This window comes from Ochotona princeps, chromosome 6, assembly GCF_030435755.1.
Source record: "Ochotona princeps isolate mOchPri1 chromosome 6, mOchPri1.hap1, whole genome shotgun sequence".
Classification (NCBI taxonomy): Eukaryota; Metazoa; Chordata; class Mammalia; order Lagomorpha; family Ochotonidae; genus Ochotona; species Ochotona princeps.
This window is the reverse complement of record NC_080837.1, coordinates 27085977-27108463: the sequence shown is the minus strand read 5'-3', so window position 1 is coordinate 27108463 and position 22487 is coordinate 27085977. Positions and strand designations below refer to the sequence as shown.

The window sequence follows — 22487 nt, the reverse complement described above, 5'->3', positions numbered from 1 at the left end:
TCTCAGTTATAGGCTATACTTTTTGCTCCTTAGGGTAGGAATTTATATAAAAATGAATTAAGTATCTCTAACATCTAGCACAGAGCCTGACATAGCAGGAATGGGATAAGATTTTATTTATTTCTAGGGTGAATATTAAAAAACTGATCCTTATCTACCTTTATTATTGGAAATATTCTAATTCCGTTCTGTTATTGGAAACATTAATTATGTCCTGGCTAATTTATTTAAAGTAACATCAGTGAAAACAGTCTGATTACATATTATTGGAAACACATATAAAATGATTAATTTGGGAAATTTCAATAACCATCGGGTAAGTAAGCTGGTTGTTAGTCTGGGGTCAGAATTATCAGCCTTTTTACCTTATGGTTGGTACAAACTTGCTACATGTTCTTTAATAAACTGGTTGAGGGCCTGGCTTACTTCAACTGTAAACTGCAGAAGGTGTGCTCCATCCTTTAAATATTCTTTCAGCTTCAGAATGCTACTGCTTCCAATACAAGTCTGGAAGAGTATATACTTCCACTGGCCTGTGCTTTCTTTGCCTGTCTCTGCTATCATTTAAAAAAATCAATTTGAGACAGAGAGATAAGAAAGAGAGCACTGAGCACAAGAGAGGGCTGTGGGAGACTGCATCCACTGGTTCATTTCCCAAATACCCACAAATGCCTAAGACTGGGCTGGGTGGGAGCCAGAAGCTGCAAACTCGACTTCTCATGCAGATGGCGGAAGGTAATAAAATGAACTTCAACTTATTGTCTCCCCAGTGCTGCATGGGAAGGAAGATAGAGTTAGGAACTAGACCTGGAACAGACCCCAGGGACTCCGATGTGCGAGACCAGCCTCTTGACTGCTGAGTTGAACACCTGTCTAAGCATCCGCTTTCTGACACTGCAGTGGCAAAAAGGTAAAGGTGATGAGAACACGTATTCCAGTAGGCTCTATCTTCATTTCTGCGTTTCCCTAAAGACGTGTTGCATTAAGTCCACGCATTGCTATTTGCACACTTGTGTACCTGTTCAGTGTTTAGTTGTAAGTCCTTGTCGCATGCTAAAAAGATTCCTCTCTGCATGTCAGAGAGGGCTTTTTCAGTTATAAAACCTCGTTACTTTTTTTTATTACAGACTTAGTGGAGCCTCCTCTGTTGAATTGAATCATAGGACTCACTCTCAGCTGGACATTTAATACTGCATTGTCTGTGTACTGCTCAGTATTCTTGCTTTTTTTTAAATTTGCACTTTGAAAATGTCTCAAGAAAAATAATTGACAGATAATATTTCCTTCAAGTAATTCTTTCCTGTCCCACAAAGACAGTGTTTTAAAAGTAATTATTTAAGCAAAATATATTGGCTTTTCTAATTCTTACTAGCTTGAACTCTCAGTGAATGGTGAGAGCAAGTACTTACATGTACCCAGAAGATGCTGTATTTTTTTTAACTAAATAAAACCATTTTAAAAACACTGTTGAAGATTAACCAGCATGTGTCATGTATTTCATAAAGTTTACATTAAGTATTACTAGATGATATAACAGAATCTATTCTTTTCTTTTTATTAAATATTATATATTTTTCAAATCTCTTACAATGCATATTTGCTATTCTAATAAACAGAAGTATACAATGAATCAATGCAATATTAAGACTCAGTAATTATGATTTGTAGGTAAGCTCACTGTCAAAAGCAGCTAAAATCAAGCTATGAGACACAGCAGAGACAATTCTTTCAGTAACTGGTATTTTAGACTATGACTAGTACTGTCTTTGCTTTGCATTTTGTGTGTGTGTGCTTGAGACAACTCTAAACCTTTATTTCATTTATAAATGCCCTTTAGAGTTGAAGGCTTTGTTCTTTTCAACTAAAAGAATGGGGTAAAGTATATGAAGTTGCCTTCTTTTTGTCTTTTCTAAAGTACAAAACTGGCACCTTCAAGAGGTCACATTTATTGAAGATTTATTTGAAAGGCAGAGTAACACAAAGAATAGGAGGCATGGAGAAAGAGAACTTCTGTCTGTTGTATTACTCCTATCGTGGAACCAGAATGAAGCAAGGAGCTTGGAAATGAGTCCTGGTCTCATGTGCTTAGAACACCTTCAGCTGCTTTCCAGGCACATCGGCAACAAGCTGGATTGGGGGTGGAGCAGGGGTGACCTGAACCTGCATGCACATACGGCATATTGGTGTCACGAATGGCAGCCTAACTCATTATGCCACGATGCCGACACCCAGCTTATTGAGGCGGTAGCAATTCTTGGCGATTTTTATAATGGCATATGCTGACACCTCTTTCTTTTCAAGTAAAGTTAACATTTGTCCTCAAATAAATGTCTGCTCACATCCAGGCTCATTTGGCAGAAGCAGTAAGTTTCCATGCCAATTTGGAGAGGGGAGAAAATTCAGGGAGACAAAAGGGTTGAGAGAGACGTTTCATAATCTATCAAATATGAGTAATAATATTTCAGTTTTTACCTTAGAAAGAACTGGTTATATTTAATCTTTCAATAACACTTTATAGCTTACAAAGCATGTTCTCATTCATTATCTGATTTAATCCTCAAAAATCTAAGAGGAAGATACATTTATCTCATTTTACCATTTGAGAGGCTGTGATTTACACAGTCAGGCAGCTAGAAAGTGGAAGAACTCGGACTTGAATTTGGATTAGTTACCTATATGGTAGAAAAACATTTGTTAGTGTAGGGAGTATATTACAGCCAATAATCAGAGGTAAACTGTTTAATGATTTCTAAAGGCAGCTGTTGAAATGTGTCTTTGTATTTCTACATCATATTCATCTTTGTTGCAATCAGTTGAATTTGTTTTCTGTTTTAAATAGTCTGTGATTATGCATTTCACGTATACATGTGTCTTTGAACTAATAAGATTTTCCAGTGTTTCTGGAAAGTGTATGGATTGATTTGAGATTGAGATGCAATTGGAAATCTATATAACAGTCTGAAGTATAGATTTTTAAAATAGCTCTTTTCCAAAATACATATTAATATTCGAGAAAAGAAAGCTTTTCTTATAAGTCCTTGAAAGAGATTTACTTTCAGAATTATTTCCTCTGTTTGAAGTACGCCATTTTAAACAACTTAAGATAGAGAATATGTTACACCACTTTGCAAGCAGAGCAATTGGGGGGTTCAGACTGAACAATTTGCTGTTCCCCTAGAGAAAGGGGCATTTGAAGAGACTACGGAGAGTAGCTGAATTCCAATGGGGCTTTCCTGTTTGTCTCCTGATAAATAAAACACCACATTACACCAGCAATTGCTATTTGTGGGTTAAGGATTTAGAAAAATCCCTCTTGTCTAGCCCACTTCACATTTATGGAATGTCTATGTGCTAGTTTTCTATGGGGTTGGAGCACATAAATGACAAATAAATTACAGCAGCCCTTTCCTATAATGCAATGAGATGCATCATAGATAAGTCTGGTGTAATTTTAACCTTCCTTTTCTTTGTACATTTTCAGTAAGGGTCATACACCCTTTAGGATTTTTTTAAAGGAATTCCCATTTCAGCCTTTTGGCCTGATACATGTGTCTCCTGAAGGAAAAATGATTTTCTTTTTGCTCTCTATAAATAGCCTATTCTACCTACCTTTCTCCTTTCTGGCAAGCACTCTATTTCAAGATTTACATGTGTTACTCAGTGCTTCTCCTGCAACTGTTGAGATAAATATCCCTTACAGTCAATGTTTAGAGGAAATGCAAAATAACACTCCTGCGTCACCAGTAAATGTGTATATCATCCACATAGCCTTGCACTGAGTGATGCTATCTTTGAAATTTTGAAAGCTCCTAATCCTCTGTTCTATATGCTACTTTCTAAGAGGTATATGTATTCTTCTGTGGAAAAACTGTGAACCTTAATGGTCTTTTATAAAAAGAGATACTAAACAGTGTTCTGGTTTCAGGTATGGCAAAAGCAAGCCCATTCTGTCAGCTGGGATGCACTGGACATTGTTTCTAAGAGATCAATAAAATGACGGATGGGTTTGAGCCAAGTCATAGCAGAGGACACACATCCTCTGTTGAAAAAGCTGAAGAGACAAATTAATATTGAAGTGTGGAATACTGAATTGAACTGTCTTTCATGGCACAGAAATAGACTAAAGCAGATTACCAGAATGAGATATGTGCAGTTTAGACAATCAAACCAGACTTGGTAGGCAAATACGAGCTAATAGATGAAGAACAGAAAATGGCAAGTTTACCTGTTCAGCCCCCGTGGCATGCAGCAGGGATCACAGGAACATATGCATCATGAGCCAGGTGCAAAGATCGCAATGCACAGACCCACACTTGCACATGAACAGTATTTCTGCAAGGTTTCATATCCACATTGCCTACTCCTTGCGAAGGTCATATCTGTGAGTTTTATGATACTGTAAGTAGAATGTATTTTTATAAAATGTATTTATTTTATTAGTTTATGATACAGTTCCATGGGGTCTGGATTTCCCTTCCCTCCTTCTTCCCCTACCCAAACTCTGTCCTCTGCCCCCCACCAATTTTCTCTGTATTATTACAACAGTATAGTCCTTACAGGGTAGCTTTCAAAAAACTAAGGAAGAAATCATCTTTTTAAATATTTTGCTAATGAAAGACTGAAAAAAAGCCACAAGATATCACAGTATTTTAAATATTAGTTCAGAGCCCAGATAACTCTTATCACCCGCAGATTACACAAGAAAAAAAAAGTGAATTTTTTAGTCTAATACTGTAATGCTTCAATCAAGGTTATGTTGTATTTTTTATGATATTAAAATTCCGAGAGATGGTTTATCTTTATTTTCACCAATTTTAGTGAAGCTTAACATTTGCTTTGATGATGTATACAGGAAAGCAAGCAAAGCAATATCTGCTGTGCCTCTGATTGTGTCACTAGCAGATACTGGTGATGTGTTACCACAGTTTTTGGAGGTTTCTTGAAATATTTTTATAGCTCATCATGCGTCTGAAATTGTGTTTGTCATTAGATCAACATATAAATTATCCAAATTATAATTTTGGATATCTCACTATGTTTGGTATATCCACTGTAATTAATGTGTTTTTAAAATTTTTTTTAAATTAAAAACAGATTTGGAGAGGTAGTCAATAGCTATCAGCAGACCATCAAAGGGGCCTGATGACTCCCCACCTCTTTCTGTTCTCATTCCGGGTCTCTGATGAGAAAAATGCTGAATTGTCACCATTTCTCTCGGCTTTTAACATCTTACATTTTCAACCTTTGTTATACTGTGTTGAGTTTTACCTAAGTGATTTCTGTATATGCATGGTCTGGGTCACTAATATTTTCTTTTGCTTTAACATGTTCAACTTCGTTTTCAAAAAATATTCATCCATCAACTTATTTATTTATTTATTTATTTATTTGGAAAGGCAGATTCATAGAAAGATCTTCCACCTGCTACTTCACTCCCCAAATGACCGAAACTGCTGGAGCTGAGCTGATCTGAATCTAGGAGCCAGGAGATTTTTCTGGGTCTTCCATGTGGATGCTGGGTCCCAAGGCTTTGACCAGTCCTCAACTGCTTTCCCAGGCAACAGGCAGGGAGCTGGATGGTAAATGGAGCAGTTGGGATTAGAACCTGCACCCATATTGCATCCTGGTATGTGCAAGGTAAGGATTTTAGACACTAAGCTACTATGCCAGGCTCATCATGTTCAACTTCTAAATTATCTTTATGCATTTCAAATGTAAAAATTTAATTGGGTTCCTTTTAGAAATCTGCTTGATAAATTTTATGCTCTTATTTTGTGGTACTACTAATTCTCTTTTGTTTCTACGAAAATGCAATCTAATCTTGCATTCTAAAGTCTAACATCTGCTATTTCTGCAGATTCAACTGTGCAATGTGTTGTTTCTGCAGATGTTTTCCACATGACATTTCCTTGGACAGTCTGTGATTCTTCAAAACATTTTACATTTACATTCCTTGCACGCTGTATTCCTTGGAATGTACAGTTGCTGCTATAATTAATTACTTGCAATTTTGTTAGCTTAGATTGAAAAAAATTACTCTCCTACTATTTCAGAAGCTGAAATTCTAAAAAAAATTTCCTTTGATAGACACCTCTATGCAGGTTCTAATACATAATAAATTCCTGCTCTCAGTTTCAAGAACCGAGTTGTTGTATTTTTTGACTCATGTTCCCTTCTTCCATCGTCCAGACTGGAGGAGCATCTTGAAATGATGCCTTCACATCCTTGTTTGTTCTGCTTCTATTATCCTTCTGTTAGGACAATTCTGATTTTACTTAAAGTTTACTTGGATAATAGAGTGTGATCTTCCTGTATCAAGACCGTTGGCATAACCACATTTGCAAAAATCTTTCACTGAAAGTTAAAGAGGTGCTCTAAAGATAAGAACATGAACTCTTGAGGTACTTATGTTTAACCCCCCAAATTATTTGAGGTCTAATTTTAAACTGCATGTTCTGAATAGAAGTCTCGTGCATTCCCCAATTTTACAGTACAGCTAACTGAGGCCTGAATGTTACTTTTCCTTTGGGTAATATATTTGTTGTACATTTCATCCCAGACCTGCATGAGTGCAACTTAGAGGGAAATACCTTTTTCTTTTTCACCTATTCATAACTAATGCTGAGATGAGCAGGTACATTAACAATTTGCCTCGGTTGAATGAGGAATGTTTTTTCATTTCCCTGTACTGAGTATATGATTCTTACAGATCCTGCGTGAAGGTGGGTCCTCAATCCAACCTCTCACTTTTGTAAGGCCATAGGCTATGTCACCCATTTCCCTTAGAGATCTATTAAAACTTTGATTATAGACAGCCACAACTGACATTTCTCCAGGGCAAATGCTGGTTCTATTACTCTTTCCTGTGGATTATTACTTTCTATGTTTTCTTTCTGACCATTAAGAAATTATTTAGTTTTTCTATCAGCACAGACAATGCTTTATTTTTCAGAAAAAAAATTTTATTCAGCATGTGTGCTTTAACAGGAGACGTTCCGCTCTTATTTTATGGTATTGCCAGAAACAGAAGTCAGATAGTGTAACAATGTCTCATTCATCTCTCAGCAGACAAAGCGATCTGTGACAGATACAAGCTAAGTTAAATGGGAACATCACAGATTGAAGCCTGAAGCAACATTAAAGTTGCAACAGAACTGATCCACAAAGCCTGAAGTATTTATTTGCTGTGCTGCTAAGGACAAAGTTTTACGAGCTAGAGTCTAGAGAGTTGCTCTGGATCCTCCCGTAGAACTACAATAGGAATGGTCATCAATTCATCTGTGACTCAGTCTGTCCCAGGATTGGTGCCATTCATATTGGTTATAGGGAATCACCTTGGGTTAGAAACACCTATGAAGCTCCTGGAACCCAGCGCTCATGCATCCCATCTATTTCCTCTGTAACTACTCATGTGACTGGTGCACAAAAAGCCAACCACTGAGACGATTTTTATTGAGATACGTTTCCCTTTCCTGTATCAGCCTAATGGACTCAAAGGTTTGCTAGGGTGATCACTTACAGCTTTGTATTGACTTACAAATTCAGGATGTTTGAAGGAGAAAATGGCATTTTCCTCATCCCTAGGAATGTGGAGAGACACACTGTGTCACTCTTCCTCTCCATGGAAAGAAGGACGGGTCCAGTGACCTGGGAATTCCTTTCTATTTCAATGTTCTCCAGTTCTCAAATCAAAACAGAAAGCTTTCCCTCTTTTCCTCAAGATATATTCCCTCTCTCCTATATGAGTACTTCAGATGAGTGAATTCGTGGGAGCACAGCGTGGCACAAAATATGTGCTATGAATGTTACATATTATATTGGTTTTTAAAAATTTAATCTAAATTTATATTGTTTTATGATATAGTTGCATAGACTCTGGAATTTTCTCTCTCTCTTCCCCAAGTTCATTCCCTGCCCCCTTCCCCCTGCTCCAGAATTTCTCTTATATTATTGCAATAGTATAGTCTTTCAAAGGCAGTCATGGGCCCATCATTCTGCTATTTAAGTGTATCCTGACATTGTGGGTATGGACAGTGGCAGAAAGTCCAGCATTCTATTGCCAAGTTATTTTTTAATAATTTCATTGGGAGTCCATCTTTGATTTGGAAGTAGAGAGCATACTGCATTGTATCTTCACATCTGGATATGGTAGTCTATTATACAGTTCCTCTAGATGACTCTGTACATGCATGTTTATCTATATATCTTGTTTATCTATATATCTTGTAATTTTCATGAAGATTTCCTTATATCAGAGAGAAGATACGATATTTATCCTGTGGGAATTGGCTTATTTCACCAAGCATAATGGCACATGATATATTGTTAGTATCACTAGAAGGTTTTTTAGACAGTGGAAGAGCCTATAATTGTTAGTCTTGTCTTTATTGAGAGTACTCTCTCTCATTGGCACTGGAGACATTTTGGACATCTGTAGCTCTGGAAAGACTTTCTGATCTGCAGAAAACAGCATCCCGGTGTTTTGCATGCTTCAGAAGGGATTGATTAACTTTCCCACTGATGCTGACTGCATCTCCAGCAGGGGAACCACAAACCACAAAGTGCTGAACAAAATTTGCATCTGCAAAACAAAGAAGGGGAATAAAAACCTCATTTCTACAGCCACAGACTGGCCCAGGTTTCCCTGGTGATGCCAAAACCCCAAACTGGGGTGGGGGAGAGTCAAGGTTAGTGTGCATGGATGTTAGGATAGAGGTTTGCTTGTTTCAGAGCTCAGGATAAACCTCAGCCATATTGCTATGATTGCAAACCTGATGCCCAGTATGTATCTTAGCATAGGTAAAGGCCTGGAAAGAATGAATTTACCAAATGAAGGAACATTGTAAGGAGAAGACAATGTTGATGTACAGTTGAAAGAAGCATGAAGGGCTGCTGAGGTAGACTAGACAAGTTGGAGAAACTTGCTGTCATTAGTAGTGAAAAAGCAAGGGGAGAGATTACGTGCTCAGAACTCTGAGGGAGCAGAAGCCAAAGTGGTAGGGGTTGCCTGGCAAGGGGCTCTCATGGTGGGATGCACAAAACCAGAAGGAGTTGTGACACAAAGGTATTCAATTATTGCCAAGGAGAACTTGGGCAGTCATTTTCCTGGCTGTGACTGTCTGAGCAAAAGGGAAGGGAATATGCTAGAAAAATTACTGTTGGCTCATGTTGATGAGGGCCCAAACTTGTGCAAGTTCAGTTGAGGAAAACTGTTTGATATGCATTGTGCATTTAGAGTGATACAGTGCAAGTTTTGCCAGTCTGTGGTGGCAGTGACCTGCAGGTTATTTTTGGCCCATGTGCAGAGAGGCCTTGCCCTTCCAGTAGGGCCTGGCAGTTCAGGATAGTTGGCGATTTTCTCTTTTTTTGGTTCATAAATGATTAGCCTGAAGACAACTTTGAAAATTATCAGGTACTTGAGAACTATAGAGTCTTGAAGGAGAAAGGAATCACAATAAAGACCTTCAAGCTGCTTGGGGCAAGAGCTGGTGATACTTTTCAAAGAATCCGCAACACAGCAGGGAAGAGAGACCCTTTCTTCAGTTCCTCCTGGCCTCTCATCTCTTGTGATATTTCCCACTGGCTAAATCTAGCTGGAAGTCACACAGCAGGATGTCTCTACAGTCAGAGCAAAAGGAAGAGTGGAGGGGAGTAGAAGACAGCTACCTGTCTCCTCCTGACGCCTCCCAGCTGGCTATTTCCCTAGTGCCTTTGACATTTGGTCTCCTGCTGTATGTTGGCCAATGGCCGATAAGAACACGTGAGCAAGGAGAAATATATGTGACTATTGCCTAGCTATGCCATATAATAATAATAAATTAGTCAGTTTGCATTAACATACATGATTTTTCATCTGTTAATAATAGCAACACTTAAAGTGTAAAGGCAAACTTTATTCGATAAAGAGCAAAGCTTACTGACTCTCTTAAACGAGCCACTTTTGGACCAGGAGAGTCTTTCAGGTCTCATTTGAATAATCCAAACCCCTTTAGCTCTCAAAGACTAGTTTTGCCATAAAACAAGCACAGAAACCCTTTCCTAATATTCAACTTCAAAAACCAGTTGGAATGATACTTAAACTTCCAGCACAACATAAAGAAGGAAATAATATTTGACATTAGAATGGAAACAGCTTTTCTTAGGTTTTGAAATATTTGATACACTGACAATCTTTGAGATCTATGTGATAGCATGTTAAGGATTTCATCATTTCCCTCTTCTATAGCATATGGTTCACTGTTTGGTATATGGCTGCCCACTCTATTTCCCAGGGTCTCTTGCCAGGTGTGGTCACATGAACACAGTCTGCCAGTGGAATGTGAGTGGAGCATTGTTTGTGACTTTCATGCCTGCCTCTCTCTGACATTCGCTCCCCCCTGTTTTCTCTTCTCCCTGAAAGAGAAGTTACATGAATGACCTAGAAGTTATCTATTTAAGCATAGAATGATTATTAGCTGGGGTCCTTGAAAAGACAAAGAACTCATTTTCCTACTCCCAGTTCTTCTCCACTAAACTACATTTTCACACTGGATTATTTTGTGTGAGAAAAAATACGTGTCTTTATTCTTTGAAGCTTCTTATACGTTGGGTTGTCTTTGTTGCAGTAACTTAGCTCACTCTGAAGACAAGGAATGGAGAATTTCTCACATTTTTGTTCAGAACATAGCTTGGCTGAAGTATAAGATAGAAGACAAGTTAGAATAGGAAGAATATTGGGGTTGACACCTAAGTTAGGTGGCAATACCTTAGAAATACTGGCAGACAGTTCTACCAAGCAGTGGTTAGCTCACCACACATCAGAACTTGCAGAATAGTGCAGAAAAAGATGTTCCTTAAACTTTCAGCACAAGTTGGACTCTCCCAGACACTGGTCAAAATCAATGGAGAGACTGAAGGGTTCAAGAGTCCCTACATATGCAGAACAAATTTATTAGCTAGAAGATTATCAATATTAATAATTATTAATGATACTTGATCTGAACTTAGAATGCAAGTCAAGCCAATGTGAGGTAAGCTAGTTTAAACAATATGCAAGTTATAATTTCACACATACATACACAAGGCAGCAGCAATGTGAAATGCACAATTAGGGTTCTGTATCTGTTTTGTTTTAATTCTCTTACAGGACAAGAAGGGCCTGTAAGAAGTTTTCCAAGTTCTAGTGTAGACTAGTAAGAATCCATCTCTAGGGTTTTGTATGTGTGTGTTGGGGGTTTTAGGCAAATTTTTCAAGTCACCAGGAAGATTCTCAAGAAAGCCAAACAATTTCACTTAAAATTGTGAACAAAGAAACATCTAATGTGGCAACAAATACTTTGGTTAACGTCATCAGAGTTTCCTTGATTAGTACATTTCAGTAGGGCTATTCATTAGTATTTACTGTATAGTATACTTTATTTTGGCAAATATCACAACATCCAGAATTTGCCTGGAAACAATTGTTTATACTTCCTCTTACCCCCATATCCATTTGTTTTCTTCAGTCCCATCTCCTTTTAGTTTGGTGTAGAGTGGGTTATTAGGAAAACTAAGATTCTCAAAAAAAAAAAAAAAGATACGTGTGTGAAGTCAGTTGCCTGGTTCTTAAGGAAGCACCTAAAATGAGATAAAGCACTAAGAGCAGTAAAATCTTTCTTAGCGCAGGCTGGGGTCACCCATCAATGCCCGCACTTAGGCTTTCCAAAGGGCTTAAACAATAATATAAAACTCACCTCTGTGTTTTGGATGTAGTTAGCAGAATGTGCAATTTAGATTTTAAAAATCGATATAAATTAGTCTTAATCTTAGTTCACTTCAAGAGAAAGGCAATAGTCCAAGAGATACTCTAATGATTAGGAATCAATTTTTACTGGTTTTGCTTTTTAGTGTCTCATGAATTTGGCATCTGGAATTAGCTCTATAACAAAGTTCACAAATGGTAAAAGAAAAAAAAAAAAAAAAAAAAAAACAGCCGAAGACCTTGTTGGGCCAAATGACTGTGCCCTAGAAACTCGGAAGGTTTGGTCACTGGTGGGACTGACCCTTGCATGGGAGTCTAATGATGCTAACTGATACTAACTATACTCTTTGTCCAACTACCTAGGGATGCAGAAAACTCATCAAGGAGCCAGGAAAGAATATCCTAGAAATCGTTTGTGGCCTACAGTGAAGGACTCTGGCTTAGGACTCTGTTTGAACTATCAGTTTATATCACTGCTTGGAACCTGACTTGGGGCAATTTGGCAGAAGTATCTTGTAAACTTCAGAACTGTTTGTAGACTATTGTGCAGTTGGATCATTGGGCATTATGGTTTCCCTCCTATTTTATCCTTCCATGTAAGTTCTCTCATCAAACCTCATTGCTCTTAAAATAGCTAGATGGATTTCTATCTTGAGAAGCAGAATACAATCATCTTGAGAAGCAGAATACAATCACAAGCATGGCCAGCCCAGACCTAAAAGAAGAACATATGAGTGTGTTTGTGTATGTGTGTGAACATATATGTGTGTTTTATGTATACACACAACCTCTTACGAGTCACAAGAATAAGTCACTGTTCAGATGGATTAGTAAGAATCAAAATTCCAGGTATATTACCAAGTGCCTACCAAGACACAGAAACTCTATACGGATTTTGAACATGTATTATCTGTCATTTTAGAGTTGTACACTGTCCCTGGCCTGTAGAGGAAGCAACAAGGCTCGGAAGCTTCGGAAGCTTGCCAGAGCTCACTCACATGGTTAATAAAAGAGCTTACATTCAAAGCTGGGTGCAAAAGTCAAGCTCTTCCCTTGTGTCATGGAGCTTCTTCTTTGGAACATAGGATTTCCACCTGGCAAGATCTGTCTTTTACCAGGCAAGGAAGCAGTTAACTGGAAGTCTTATGTGTCTCTATGCTTTTCCTGGGGATGGGCATCTCGGAGAAATTGGAATATTTTTGTTTAGAAACCTGGGGTAAAGGAGAACATTTTGTGAAGTAACAAGCTGACAGTAATTGATAACACTTTTGAGAAATGAGCATGGATCACCCTACATAGTAGTTACTCTTATCCACATTTCAGTTCACCCTAAACTGAATCACAGAACAGAGAACATAACGCAGACTCACAAGGACACCAGCAGCAGATCTAGGACTCACACCCAGACTCCTGAAGCCATGGCCATGCTTAGCAGATGGAACTCTGAATGCTGCAGTAGAAACTATTCTGGGGGCTGGCATGGTGTCTCAACAGGTCAAGCCTCTATTTGCAACACCAGCCTCCTGTGTGGGTGCTGCTTCATGACCCAGTCACTCCAATTCCAATCCAGTCCTATGCTTATGACCCGAGAAAGCAATGGAGGATGGCTCAAGTTTATGGGCCCCTGCACCCATGTGGGAGATGGAAGATTTTTCTTTTTGTATTTCCATCTCTTTGTAAATCTGCTTTTCCAATAAAGAAAAAAAAACCTTTTAAAAAATCAGAAAGAAGCTACTCTGGACACATGCCCAGAAGAGGTGCCCAAGCCCTGAAGATTATTGTCCACAGCGAAGTGGCCCCACTTGAATCCGGAGTCCATGTGTGATCCTCCCCTTAGGCCACACACATGATGGAGATCACTCCCTGAAAGCTTCTGCTGGTGTAGGCTCTATTTCTGTTCTCCTGGCACTTTCTGGCTAGGGATGTTTCTCTGTTTACAGAGAAACAATAACACACCGAGTGATGAGGGATTGGAAATTCTACCTCGGGGTAGAATTTTTGAAGGGTAAATAAAGCACTGGAAAGTGTAAGACTCTAAGGAGGATTTTATGATAGCAATATCCTAAACTACACTAGACCAAATCTTTATGCACTTCTTTCTAAACAATCTTAAAAAAAAAAAAAAAAGGCCCAGCATGGTAGCTTAGCACCTAAAGTCCTTGCCTTGTTTACACTGGAATCCCACATAGGCAACAGTTCTAATCCTGGCAGTCCTGCTTCCCATCCAACTCTCTGCTTGTGGCCTGGAAAGCAGTCAAGGATGGCCCAAAGCCTTGAGACCCTGCACCAGCATGGGAGACCTAGAAGAGGTTCCAGTCTCCTGGCTTCACACTGGCATAGCTCTGGTCATTGTGGCTGCTTGTCTCTCCTCCTCTCTGTATACCTGACTTTCCAATAAAAATAAAATAAATCTTTAAAAAAAAAGAGACGTTCAACTGTATGCATTGTGGTTGTCACTTTCGCTATTCAACAAATGCTGCAATTTTCTGCTTTCAGGAAATGTGAGTAAATGATATTTCTCTGCCTCTCCTTCAAGTGGGAGTTCTCACAATTGTTGGGAATTCCTTGCACCCCACAGATACATTCCACCACCCTTCCCTGCTGTGCTCCATGGCTTGTAATGATGATTTCTGTGAACCTTATGTTCCAGGAATCTTAGTGATTTTATCATAATCCAATACAGTGATTAGAATGAGTTTTCTCTCCAAGGATTCATGTGAAGTTAACCTACTTGCTTCTTCATGAATTGCTTTAAAAATAGTTAAATTTTTTAAATTGGAAAGACATATATACAGGGAGAAGAAGACAGAGAGGCCGAGATCTTTCATCCACTGGTTCATTCTCCAAGGGGCTGCAATGGCCTGAGTTGAGCTGATTTGAAGCCCGGAGCCAGGAGCAAAGAACTTCTTCTGGGTCTCCCACATGAGTTCAGGATCCCAAGGCTTTGGGCTCTCCTCTACTGGTTTCCCAGGCCACAAGCAGGGAATTGAATGGGAACTGGAGTAGCTGGGATACGAGCTGGCACCCATATGGGATCCTGGAGGATACAAGGGGAGGCTATTACACTGGGCCCTCGTGGATTGTTTCGATGCTTTGAACGTTCAGGATTATGTCATGATTATTTCTCCTATATGTAGATGATATATCTTATGTTAAAATATGCCCACTCCACAGACCCACAAAAGGATTTTTTGATTTATATGTAATAGATTTTGCTATTTAGAAACAATTTACATCACATTTGGGGAATAGCTTAGAATTGAAGGTTTTCTTCTAATTCTTGTCCCTTTGCTTCTATCACCAAGTCCTTCATGAATCTTTTCCTTTTCTTTCATCTCTCCTATCTAATCCTAGCTCCAGAGTTTCAAGCTTGGGTAGACTTTCAGTCACATCCATTTTGCTACAGCACCAAGATTGATTTTTTATGGCTGAGTAATATTTCATCATATCTATATTTATATGTATATCTATAATATCTATATCTATATACGAATTACACTTTTTTAGTTACTCTTCTGTTTGTGGGCACTTAGATTGAGTCCATAATGTTTAGATGTGTGTGTGGTGCTGCAATGAACAAGGATGTGAAACTACCTCTTTGCTGTGGCATAGTCTCTGAGTATTGTCTCCTCCACCTATCTGCAATGGATGTGGAGCTGCGTAGAAAACCATCCCATTTTGCTTCTCTCTTTCTCATAATCCTCTATGGCCCTGTCCCTCTATGGTCTCCTCAGACAATGACATCAGACAGGATCAATTTGGGATCTAAATACTTGTATCGCCTATTCTGCATTCCAGTTTGTATTGACTTTCTTTGCTGATAGTCCCAGAAGAGCATGGGAAACCCTTAAAGGTGATGACCAAGTGAATGGGCCCCAGGATACCTGGATGTAATGAAGAACTAAGTGCAGTTGCTAGATACAATTGCTTTCTGTTGGAGTTTGAAAGCTGAAGTTGGCTTGATACCAAACTATTACAGCCATGAAACTTACTCACTGGAGACAGATTACCCTAGGTTCTTCACCAAGATACTCATTGTTTGGGGAGTTCTGAGTCCTGGTCATGATAGCACACACTATCAAAACCAATCTTCATCATTACTAGAAAACCAATGCTAAGTTTACACCCATCTTCTATAACTCCACTTTTAATATTCTTGTCAGTGATGTCTTATTTCAAGTCCTCATAACACTTGTCCATTAGTACTACCTCCAGATCTGATGCCTTCAGCCTCTTCAAATGAAATCAAGCTGAGCTCATTTGCATTGTAGTTAAATTATCTTTGTAGAGCTTATCTTTGACAGAAGTACTGTTTGTTCAGCATAAAAATATAGACAATAAATATTTAGAGAAACTAATGAAAGTCCTTCTGACCTATTCCAACAACTCCCTGGAATTTACCACAGTTAATAGCCTATTCTGTCTTTATGCATTTGTCTATCTATATACCCTTATGTACAGGAATATGTACATACATGCATGCACTTTGTTGCATATGATGCTGCAACTTGATCTCCTAACCTAATATATGGAGAGGTCTTTCCATGTCAACAGACATTAACATAACCTTTATTTCCAAAGGCTTTGAAATAGTTCATTTATTTTATAGATTTACTGATATTTATTTAACCAACCCTACTGATGAGCATTTAAGTTGCTAATAATTTCTCTGTTACAGATTGTGTGCTTCAAGATTTTAAATGCCTACATACTATTGTTTCTAAATACATTGTGTTGAGAAGAATTAAATACATTCTGTAGATAAAGAAGGTAGATTTAAAAAATAAATTTAAGAAGGGGCTTGTCTCTGGTGTTGCATATGAAGTTGTGGCCTGTGGCACCAGACTCCCATATGGGCAGTGGTTCGAGATCCACTGTTCCACCTCTGGTCCAGCTCTCTTCCTGGGAATGTGTCAGAGGATGATGGCACAAGTACTTGGTCTCCTGAACCCACAAAGGAGACACAGATCAAGTTCCTGGCTTTGGCCTGGGCCATCTCCTGCCATTGTGGCTCCTTGGGGAATGAGCCAGCAGATAGGGCTCTGTTTTTCCTTCTCTCTATAACTCTGGTTTTCAAATGAATGAATCTTTAAAAAGTAAAAAAGCATTACTAGATTTATAATGAAAAAGTTATCTGTTTTGTACCTCTGCTGAATTATCAATTTTGTCTGCTTTTGCATATTCTGTCAACTCTGTTACTTAAACAATTCATTGTTTTCTACAGAATCACTTTCTAATTTTTCATTTTTCTGTACTTTCTATATGACCACATAGCTTATTTCTCAACCTTAAAACTCACTGCTCATCCCCAAATTTATCTATTTATTTTAGAGACACTTTCTATAGACTTTTGTCTTCTTCCAGGTAGTAATCATCTCGCCTCATCTTCCTGCCCTTATTTTGCTGTGTAACTATTAACTGCCACTTTGTAACTATCATTTTTCAACTTGTAAGTTCCCTTTGCCTTTTTCCTGTAGTAAATTTTCTGTTCCTTCAGTGTGTGTCTTCTTTCTTATCCACAGCTGTATCCAGCACAATGCCACTACAGAATAGACCCTCAAATATTTGTTGGCTGACAGAATGAATACAGGTCTAAGTGAGTAAATGTCTTACTACTAGGCTAGAGTATATAGATTATGGTGTGTGCACAGTTGCTAAGACTTTCTGTGAAATCCCCAGTGAGTAAGCATGAAGAGACACTGGTATCAAGTAACCACATTTGTGTAGGCTGCATGGTCAGACCTAGTGCTGGAATGCACAAAGCCAGCTAGCCTTTGCAGAAACTCAGCCTCCTGCCTTTGGCCTCATTAATTCCCTATTTTGTCCAATTGAACCAATCAACTATGGGCAAGCAGCTCATAAAATAGCCTGGCAAGCTGACCCCCATATCATAGCCCTGAGCTTTTGCCTTAATTGTCCTTGAATTTAGCCCAGTTCCTCCCAGCAGGCTACACTTCACGGATGTGTCTTATCAGCAGTCACTGCCCCAACAAGGTGAAGAGGGTTTCTCCTCTCATAATGACTCTCTATGTGTTTTGTCCAGACCAATTTACTACTGCAACCCACCTTCACTCAGTAGAGCTTTGCTCTAAGCTCCAGAGGTTAAGGTCAAGCTTTCTTCACAAGTCTTTCTTCCAAAACCTTAAATCATTTATTTGTTTGCCTTCCACTGCACTTTTTCAGGCTCAGTCAGCATTAGCCTTTCTTTGCCCACAGCTGGAATTGCAGGGACCTTGTTGAACACAGGCTGTTGAATCCTCCCATTCCTTATTTGACTCAGATTTTCACAGGAGCTGGCTGGGGGCTGTTCCATTCATTGGATTGCACAGACATGCAAGCTGTCCCATGAGCCGGTAGAGGTAAGAGATGCCTCTAACAGACAGACTAAAAGGTAGGTACAAAGAGGCAAAATTTTTTCCAGAATGGAGGTTGATTGAGGTTATTTACCAGGGTGAGAGATGTCCTCCTCCATGAAATTAATGCTGGCTCATCCCTTTAATAAGCTATTTTATGCTGATTATATAAATAAATTTGCATATGATATGCAAGCACATGAACTTTGGAGTGATTCACACAATTAAATCTTTATGAAAACCTCACAAGACAGAAAATTGAGACTTTCGGTTGACCTTGTCCTTGGTCATGAATTTTCAACTATGAAAATTATTTGGAAACATGGCAGGTGGACCAGAGTCAGGAGGAAGAAAGGCAACGAGCCAAGCCTCTCAGTTATAGAGTACAGCAGTCTTTCTGTGGTAGAATCAGGCCAGACAGGCCTTCCCACCATTCTCTGCTGTGGAATCAGCACATGTTCTTCACCTCTGGCTCCTTCAAGTCTGTGTCAACATCAAAACCTGAGCCGCCTAACAGGGTACAAGACTGGGTGACCAACTCTCCTGGTTTTCCCTGGGGACGAGGGACTCCCAGGAGGTGGTCCCTACAATGCTAAATTAGTCCTGGGAAAACTGGGGCCAGTTGTTCACTGTGTGGCAAAATTGATGGGCTTCATCTGTCCCACAGCTTCACACTACGTTATAAGTCGATGATATTCTTGATCTCTGACTTACACCAAAATCTCATCCCCCTCTGTCCCACCCTCTTCTTCTTCCCGCTTTTCAATGGTATTGATCACAGGTAGTACCTTGCACATCATTATTCTATCTATCCTTTCCTTTCAGAGACTCATTGATCCCTGCTGCCTACACACTTCCACTACCACAGAGCTTTAATGCTCTGAAAGAATGCAGAAAAGCTCCAGCACCAGGAACAGGTATGAGATACAGGAAAGAATCGGTGCATGAGCTGGCTATTGCACTTCCAGAAATGATCCAAGTGTGAAAGTTACTGATGCACAAGGCCTGCTTGGTGATATTCTCCCTTACCAGCCTCTCACTGGTTACCACAAAGAAAACAGATTGCAAATTACCAGAGACACCTGGTAGAGGACAAGAAGTGAGAGGCCACAAGTGGCTTGCAGAGCCTTTATGCAAATATTTTCCTTCCCCTTTGCAGAGATATTTTCACTCTCTGGCTGTAGCTGCTCAATTATGCTCTTGGGTTTTCTGCTCTTATCTAGGGTTTTCTGCTCTTATCTAGGGTTTTCTGCTCTTATCTAGGGTTTTCATTATGGTTATATTTTGGTGAGGCTACTTTAAAAAAATATGGAACGCTTCACGAATTTGCGTGTCATCCTTGTGCAGGGGCCATGCTAATCTCTGTATCATTCCAATTTTAGTATATGTGCTGCCGAAGTGAGCACAGTGAGGCTACTTTTAAAGTGACTGAAGGACTCTCCAATTATATAGGATTTTTGTTTTTAAAAAATGGAATTTGGTGAGGGATGCACTTACTTCAGTTAAAAAAAAACTGTATGTCTAGAAATGATCTTTGGTCTTTAATATAGGTCAGAAATTGCCCCTTTCATCTATGAAAATCTAGCCTCCAAAATTCAGTGTGCTCTGTATATATCCATCCTATTTGTGTGGGCATCACTATGGAACCTGCCTCATTATGGATTCTCCCTGAAGTTACTAGGAGAGATGGTCTAGGACAGGCATTCAGATAAAGGTAGATGGTAGTTGAGTCATCTGTGATAGTCCCAATCCTTGGTATGTGCTAACTCTGCCACATATATGTCATATGTTTCTTTATGCTTCATCACACCTGTTCACACACAGGGACATTGATGAATCAATTAACAGTCCTTGGTGTTACACATCACATTGCATCAAACATCCTCATTGTCTTGACAGAGACCGACATGTTGTACCATCCTTGTTGGAACATTTCCAAGGAATGAATAATGCAACCAAATATGACTGAAAAATCATTGAAAAATTAGTAAGGGGCACATACGCTTCAGGTTGCAAGTGAGAATAAGACCCCATTGTTTAATATGACAGCACATTGCATTAGGTGGAGGATTCCCAGCCACGTCCCAGGCATTCAATTATGGGAAAAGGGTGTTCATTCTGAGCTGAAGTTTGTTGCCAAAATGTCAGTGATGCTTATTGTGATTTCTTTAGAGTATAAGTGAATTTATTTGAAAAATGGAGTGACAGAAAGAGGAAAAGGCAGAGGTTTTTCTCCTGCTGGGTCACTCCCCAAGAGGTTTCAACAGTCAGGACTGGATCAGGCTGAAATTAGGAACATAGAACTACATTTGGTGTCTCTTTTTGTTGGGAGGAACCCAAGCACATGGACCATCACATATTCCCTTCCAAGGTGAAATGTGGGGTCTAACATGGAATAGGGTAAGTGATCAATTCTTCTAAAAGATGTGTTGGAAGAAAAGCAGCCAGGTACTGGTACTCTGACATTGGATGCAGGTGTCTAATAACACATTCTGAAAACTAAAAAAAAAAATCTGTCAGTGCAAGACATTTCTGGATATTGCAAATTAATGGTAGGAATAATATACACAACATATTGGTGAAGAAAGCTGTAAAGACATTAAAAAAACAACTCAGTGTTAACAGCCACTATGGATAGGTCAGATAGATTTAAGCTTTATAAAAACAAAGTCTATAGAGGATGTTTCTTAGCATCTGATTTTATGCAATTCATGCACAAAAAGTTTGCTTGATGTAGTTGTGTAGGGACTTGTTCTCTCAGTTTTTTTTTAAAGATTCATTTATTTTTGTTGGAAAAGCAGATCGTGCATGTGGAGAAGGAGAGACAGAGCAAAAGATATTCCATTTGCTAGTTCACTCCCCAAATGGCTGCAATGGCCAGAGCTAAGCAGATCTGAAGTCAGGAGCCAGAACTTCTTCCAGGTGGCCCATATGGATATAGGGGTCCCAAAGCTTTGGACCATTTTCTATTGCTTTCTCAGGGCACAATCAAGGAACTGGATGGAAAGTGGAGCAGCCAGGACACGAACTAGCATCTATTTAGTAATCTGGCTCTTGCAAAGGGAGGATTCAGCCATTTTCACTGGCTCTAAAAGTTGATCTTAAAGACTAAAGCTCAGACAGATGACAGGGTAAGGTGTCATTAAATTATCTAGTCTTTATAAAAATAGTTTGATGGTAAAAAAATCTCAAGTATATGAAAGAGTGGTAGAATTTTACAATTCACTCCATACACTCACCATCTAGATCTGTATTGATATTGTACTATATTTAGTTGACTGCATCTATCCTGTTTCTATTACCAATTCATCATAATTTTTTAATATACTGCACTGTAAGTTTCTAGCATCAATACATTTTTTCTGCAGAATGGAGAATTCTGAAATATAGCCATTTGATACAGACCCACGTGTGTGACAAAGGTACGAAGCCCTCTTTTTGCTAAAGAATTATTTTTGACAGTTGTGTGAGAGCAATTAAATACTCAAATCCAAGAAAAGCCCACTTCAATGTGTCTCATATTATGTACAAAGAATTTCAAATGGATTATAATCCTAAGTATCGAACTTAAAACTAAGAGAAAATGGGAGAAAAATCTTTACGACTTTGATTTGGGAAAAGATTTGTAGGATGCCAAAAACACAATTCACAAAAGATCGGCAAAGAGCATTTCATGAAAATTAAGAATTTCTGCTCTTTGAAAGACAGTGTCAGGGGTTAAAAATGCATTTCACAAGAAAATGCTGACAATTGCATCTCATAACAAACATATCCAGGAACCATAAAGAATTCTTAAGTGCAACAGTAACATAAGCATGTAAAACAAAACAGGAAAAAATGATATGAATAAACACAACATTAAGGAAAATATTGATGGCAGTCGGCATGTGGAAACATGCTCAGTTTCATTTCTCATTAGGAAAACAGCAATTAAAACAGTCCAATATACTACTATACACCTAGGAGGGCTGGAAGCCAAAAATGACGAGCTTGACTGCTGAGAGCATCTAGAGCTGTAGTAATTCTGATTAGTTATTGGTGCTGATAAAACATGACTTGGAGTCTATGGCCCAGCCATGTGTTCCTGTGTTTAGTAAACGAAACTTGTATCCACAAGAGAACTTGCTCATGTCTGTTTTCAAATTTACCCATGATTTCTCAAAACTGAAAAGCCTAATGCCCTTCACTAAGTCATTATACAAATGGTGGCACATCCATGTAATAAAATGTTATTCAATAGTAAAAATGAGCTATTACATAATGGCTGAACCATAAATGCATTTTCCTAAAGTCAAACAAGCCAGGTTAAAGAATGTATTGCACTTGTCATGGTTTTCCAGAGAACCAGAAACCATGTGACTAGGGAAGCCAAGAAATTCCACAATATACTATGTGCATGCTGTGTAACAGGAAAG

The 22487-nt window shown here is 38.8% G+C and overlaps 1 non-coding gene across 1 annotated transcript; it reads right to left on the bottom strand.

Annotated features, from left to right (window-relative positions):
* Window positions 1–19374: 19374 nt before the first annotated feature.
* On the bottom strand, window positions 19375–19478 carry LOC118759275 (U6 spliceosomal RNA). Its single transcript, XR_004996079.2, has one exon. It is a non-coding gene; the product is annotated as a U6 spliceosomal RNA (small nuclear RNA).
* Between the last annotated feature and the right edge of the window lie 3009 nt (window positions 19479–22487).